This window comes from Nyctereutes procyonoides, unplaced genomic scaffold (assembly GCF_905146905.1).
Source record: "Nyctereutes procyonoides isolate TBG_1078 unplaced genomic scaffold, NYPRO_anot_genome, whole genome shotgun sequence".
In the NCBI taxonomy this organism is placed as follows: Eukaryota; Metazoa; Chordata; class Mammalia; order Carnivora; family Canidae; genus Nyctereutes; species Nyctereutes procyonoides.
Genome location: NW_026575135.1, coordinates 46,684,254 through 46,690,291, shown reverse-complemented (window position 1 = coordinate 46,690,291; position 6,038 = coordinate 46,684,254).

The window sequence follows — 6,038 nt, the reverse complement described above, 5'->3', positions numbered from 1 at the left end:
CTTCCTGCTGAGTAGGGAGCCTGATGCAGGGCTCAATCCTGAGACTCTGGGGTCATGACCTGAGCCAAAGGCAGACACTCAAACAACTGAGCCACCCAGGTGCCCTCATGAGTGAGGTTTGGAAAAAACAGCTATTAGTTGATAATGTTGCAGTAGGATGGGAATAGAATGGCAAGGGCTGGTAGGGAAGAATGCCAGTGGGATCCCCAAGCAGTAGGCATTCCAGACAGCAAGAGGGATGAGTGTTCCAAGAGCGGGCAGGCTTTTGGGGAGCAAAGAAGATATTATGATGAAGTGACAATAAACATGAGTATTAAGCTGGGAAGAAATAAGGACAGGTGGCTAGATCCAAAGACTAAACAGAGATGTCTTGTAGCAGAAGGAACACCTGTCACCTGTTATAGGTGATTGGTTTAGAAAGGCTTTTGCCTTATCTAGATACTTGAAGAGCCATTAAGGGGACAAAGAAAAGAAAGCTTACTGATGCTATTACTAAATCATACTTAAATTTAAAAACATAGGCTTTTTCATTCTTATATTTAAAAGTGCACATTTCAAAAGCTTACATTGTTCACCAGTCTCATTGTCTCATGGGTAATGGGCCTAATAAATAATCCTAAATTTCTCCAGTCAGAATTGTTGGCTTCTGTTTCTTTAAGTATACAGCTCAATATTTCATCACTTGGAAATCACAAAAAAGAACACGTGGCAGTTCACAATTGAAGTAGCAGTTTTTAGAGGATAATTTAGGTCATGCTCAAATAGAGCTCTGCAAATTTCTTATTCCACTTTTTCTCATTTGAGAAAAAAACTAGTTACATAAACATGAAACAAACCCAAAATCTTGAGTTTCATAGAGCTTCACTGACCCAAATAAATGCATTTGATTTATTATTCATATCATTTAATGTAGTAATATGTTTTGAGTTATACAAAACAGTCTTCTGAATATCTACAGTGTAGCAGTTATTTCTAATCATTTACTCCTGGAAATTCACAGGGATGAGCAAACATATTTTGCATGCTGTAGGATTTTTAAAAACCATCTTGGCAAAACTAAAATAAAACCAAGTGAGGTAATCATTTCACGGTATATACATATGTCAAATTACTGTTCTACACCTTAGATGAATACAGATTTCTATGTTGATTATTTCTCAATAAGAAAAAATAAATGAGGGCTTTGGAGTATAGTTGGAAAACACTGTAAAGATCCTGGAACTAGGGACGCCTGGGTGGCTCAGAGGTTGAGCATCTGCCTTTGGCTCAGGACATGATCCCTCCCTCTGCCTGTGTCTCTGTCTCTCTGTGTCTCTCATGAATAAATAAATAAAATCTTTTCTAAAAAAAAAAAAAAGAGATCCTGGAACTAAAAATCATATAATTTTCCTAGCTAAGTGTTTAGTCTGTCTTGGCATAACTACCATGAAATACTCTGATATTAACATCAGTAAATCATATTCCAAGAATATAGTGGCTAATGGTAAATGGAGCTGGAAGTTCATCACAGGCAGAGATTTTTACCAAATCAATTAAAAAGTGTCAGTTTGGGATGCCTGGGTGGCTCAGCGGTTGATCGTCTGCCTTCTGCCCAGGACGTGATCCTGGAGTCCAGGGATCGAGTCCCGCATCGAGTTCCCTGTATGGAGCCTCCTTCTCCCTCTGCCTGTGTCTCTGCCTCTCTCTCTCTCTGTGTCTCTCATGAATGAATAAATAGATAAAATCTTAAAAAAAAAGAGTGTCAAAGTTCTGTTTTTCTACAAACATCAAAAACTATCATAATGTGTTGAATATTGACAGTGGTTCCTGAAAATGTTTAGAAGTTAAATTCCCTGGTTCTTTAATGTAATTGTATGTAGAATATTGTGGAGTTACTGAAGAGAATCTTCTCACATCAAAAGCAGATTTTCCCCAAATCTACCTTAGTTCCTTAAGGACCCTGACATCCTAACTAAAAGCAGGGAGAAAGGGGTGCCTGGGTGGCTCAGTTGGTTAAACATAGGACTCTTGATTTCAGCTCAGGTCATGATCTAAGGATCATGGATTCAACCCCTACATCGGGCTCCATGCTCAGCAGTCTACTTGAGATTCTCTCTCTTCCTCTCCCACTGCCCCTTCCCTACTCATGCTTTCTGTCTTAATTGAAATAATGAAATAAAATCTTTAAACAAAAAGCAAAAGAGAAAATATACAGGGTCATTTCTTCTCCAGAGATTAAAATATATCAACTGAAGGCAGAATATGAGAATTTATTACTCTTCTGTAATATTTGTGTGCTAAGACATCTATCAGAGTTAGATAACAAGCTGTCATTTAATGATGCAGAATACTTTTCCATGTCAGCTGGGATTAACATTCACAATTGTAAACTAGGGAGGAGCAGAGATTGTGGTCATAGGCATAGTGCAGTGTAACTGTTACAACTCTTTGGAAACAATAGAGAACCCAACACAAACTGGCTTAAGAAAAATAATTTATTGGTTCACATAATGCAAAATTATTTTTAACAAGAAATAGTTTTTTAAAAAAAATGATTACTGTTTCAATGTCTATTTTCCAGAGTCCAGTGGACTTCAAAACATTAAAACCTGACTCTGTAATTTGCTATATTATTAGTATTATGAGTAACTGAGAAACTTTTTTTTTTAATGGCCGAAGAGTCATATGCTCTACCAACTGAGTCAATCAGGTGCCCCAAAAGTTTTTTGTTTTTGAGAAACTCCTTTTTTACAAGTAGTAGTGTCTCTGAGGTAATTTCAGAGGTAATTCATCTACATGATAGGCTTCAAAATGATCACACCTACCCTGCAAATGTAGTTCATTATCAGAACTAAATGAATTATTCTATCTGGCAATAATATTGTTAATTTTAATTACAATTCAAATATAATGGTAATTCTACTTCAGGGACATATTACAGTTGTCTGGATCATAATTTAGTTAATTTCCTAATTGGCCTACTTAGTCAAGACTGTGAAACAAGTACAGTATATAACATGTTATATTTCATATTGTGTTGAAAATGCTCCCATTTTTAAAAAACATTGTGTTTGATGTGCATAACAATTCAAGGAGGTCAACACAACTGGTGTAGCACCTTCAATTTTCAGGTAAAGAAACAGAGACTCAGCTATACTTAGTTGAGCAGTTGTAACTTTATAAACAGCACACAACTGGTAAATAGTGGAGATGGGTCCTGAATAGGCCTTTGGACTTTCAGTCGTTTCCCATTACACCAGGTGTGGAGAGTACCACTTCAGAGGGCAGGTCCTGGCCCATGTGACTTGGAGCAAATTAATCTCACCATGCCACAGTTCATCTGGAAAATGGGACTAATAGCATGTACTTCACTGAAGATAAAAGGTGCTTATCTTGCACAGCGCCTGCAACAGTGTCTGGCAAATAACAAGCCCTGTATAAATGTTAGCAATTCTACCACTATCGCCTTAACTCCTAATGAGATGGAGGTCTCATTCACTTTATTAATAATACAGCCAGAGGGGATCCCTGGGTCGTTCACGGTTTAGCACCTGCCTTCCGCCCAGGGCGTGATCCTGGAGTCCCGAGATCGAGTCCCGCATCAGGCTCCCTTCACGGGGCCTGCCTGTGTCTCTGCCTCTCTCTCTCATGAATACAGTCTTTAAAATAATAATAATAATACACCCAGAGATTTTGTAAGTGTGGTTAAGAGAGCAAACTATATTTTTTACTTCCAATATTCCCACTATTTTTGGTTTAATTATATTCCCACAGTGTCTTTATAACCAAGTAAACGTGGCAAACCTGTGTTAGGGACACTTCCCTGGGATGGAGACCACCAAGACCCTGAGTTACTCAAGAAGCTGCAATCAAGGGGACACACCGATCAACGTGTGATAACTTTACCATGGAAGATGCTAGGTGAAAGCGCCGGCGAGACCTAGCTGCAACACTGCAGACTGCTTAGTGTGTCAATCCTGCTGAACTGCTCCATCGTCTGTCTCCGCAGGTCTCCTGGGCACCGGGACTGGGCAGAGCTTAGTGCTGCAGGCTAGCCTTGGTACGTCGCCGGGACCAGGAGCCGCCCCCAGTTCTAGTCAGGCCAGTGCAGGCCAAACCTGGTGCCGCCTCCGCGTTCCTGACCAACCCCGGCCCGGTTTCCCCAGGGGGCGTCAACCGGGCCTCGCGATCTAAAACCTCCGACAGCGGGGGCCGGACGCTCTCCGCGCTCCCGCGTTCAGGGCAGAATAAGGGCAATTTCCCCAGCAAACGCAGCCATTGCTGCCAAGTCCGGGATAAGGGGCCGGCGGAACCTCGGTCTTACCGCTTGGGCAAGAGGACCCCAAGTGGGAGGCCGAGCCGGAGGCCACAGCACGCGCTGAGCCGCCCGGCCGCCGGGGGTGGGGCTGGGGTGGGGCTGGGGTGGGGCTGGGCCGGCCCCGCCCACTGCGGCCGTCCTGACGTCACCGGCTCGGGTCCTGGCTGTGGCGTCACTGCGTCTGGCGTCGCGGCTCCGCCGGAGTAGGCGCGGCCCGGGGAGCGCGCGGGTCAGCCGTGTCGGGTCCCGCCCGCCGGGTGGGGCGTCCGTCTACCCGCTTCCCGTCGGTTCCTCACCTGGGCGGGAGCCAGCGCTTCTTACGTCCCGGCGCTGGGCTCAGTGGAGCGCGGACACGGCGGCGTTGGACGGAGGACGTGCCCGGAATCCTGTAGGCCGCGGAGGCTCACGTGGCCCGAGGACCTGGGCCCGGCGCTCGCCGCTGCGGTGGCGCGTCCGGCCGTGCGGCCCCCGTCCTCGGCCCACCGCAGGCCGCCGGCCGCGCGGAGGACGCCGCCGCGGGGGATGCTTCCGAAGCTGGCCGCGGCCTGGCCGTTGGCACCTTCAGTGCCCGCACGGTGGCCACTCGCCATTTCAGCCCGAGTCTCGGCCGGGCCTTCCAGACAATCGCTGCTGGGGTGGGTGGGGTGCAGGCGTGGAGGAGGCCTCAGGACAGTTTCTGAAGTCGACGACCTTCCCAGAGTCTGGGGGCGTCCGCAGAGAGGCGGCCCCCCAGCGCCCTCCACCCCTGGGACCCGGCCGCTGGCCGGAGCCTCCAGCTGGCCATTACCCTCCTGCTAGTTAGTAAGACTTCGCGGTGTTGCGTGGCACTTAGTGTGACCCACCTCCTCCGCTAGGACAGCTCCCCGAGCTGAAATCCTCCTTCCATCTCCTTTTCCACGAGGCAGGCTTTAGTCTGATTAAAAAAACAAAACAAAACAAAACAAAAAAACCCACACCTAGGTTCTTAAAGTTTAGTGGAGAAGCTGAGATCAAAATTAAATTTGGAATATTTCAGGCGGCTTAAAAAATATTTGAGCGGTGTAGACAATTGTGTAGTGAGGGTTGGTGCAGTTGGTAAGATAAATCTTGATACCCTATGAAACAGTGTCTGAATATCTTCAGTAGTTTTTGACAGCTGTGCAGTCACACTTGTGATTGATGAGAGCCGTGTACTTTTGGACTCTTGGATCCTGCAGGGCAAGAAAAATTTGACAGAATAACCTCTCATCTATTCACAAACACATATATTTCTAGTTTATTATTTAACAGTCCTATCTTTTGAAAATGTGAAAGAAAAGTGGGTACCTACGATAGTTCTCCATTGTTGGAACTGGAACAATATTGGGAAGCTTGCCAAAGACACTTAGAAACCGCTCACTGCACAGACCGCTGAAGCCCTGGTCTGTGACCTGAAGGCTGTGGAATATGTGAAGTGTTCTGCATTCACACAGAAAAACGTGAAGGACGCATTTGACAAAGCATTGTTGGCTGCCTTGTAGCCCCTAGAACTGAGAAATAGCTGCAGGTGAGTACTGGTCTGAAAGTACCTCCCAGCACTTTCTGCACCATTATCATCAGACTAAAAGCAACATATAAATCAAATTAAAATTTAAGATTAACATATAAATTCAAATTTCAGTTTTGTGGTGCCTGCCTGGCTCAGTTGGATGAGCGTGTGACTCTTAATCTTAGGGCTGTGAGTTTGAGCCCCACGTTGCGTGTAGAGATTACTTAAATAGAT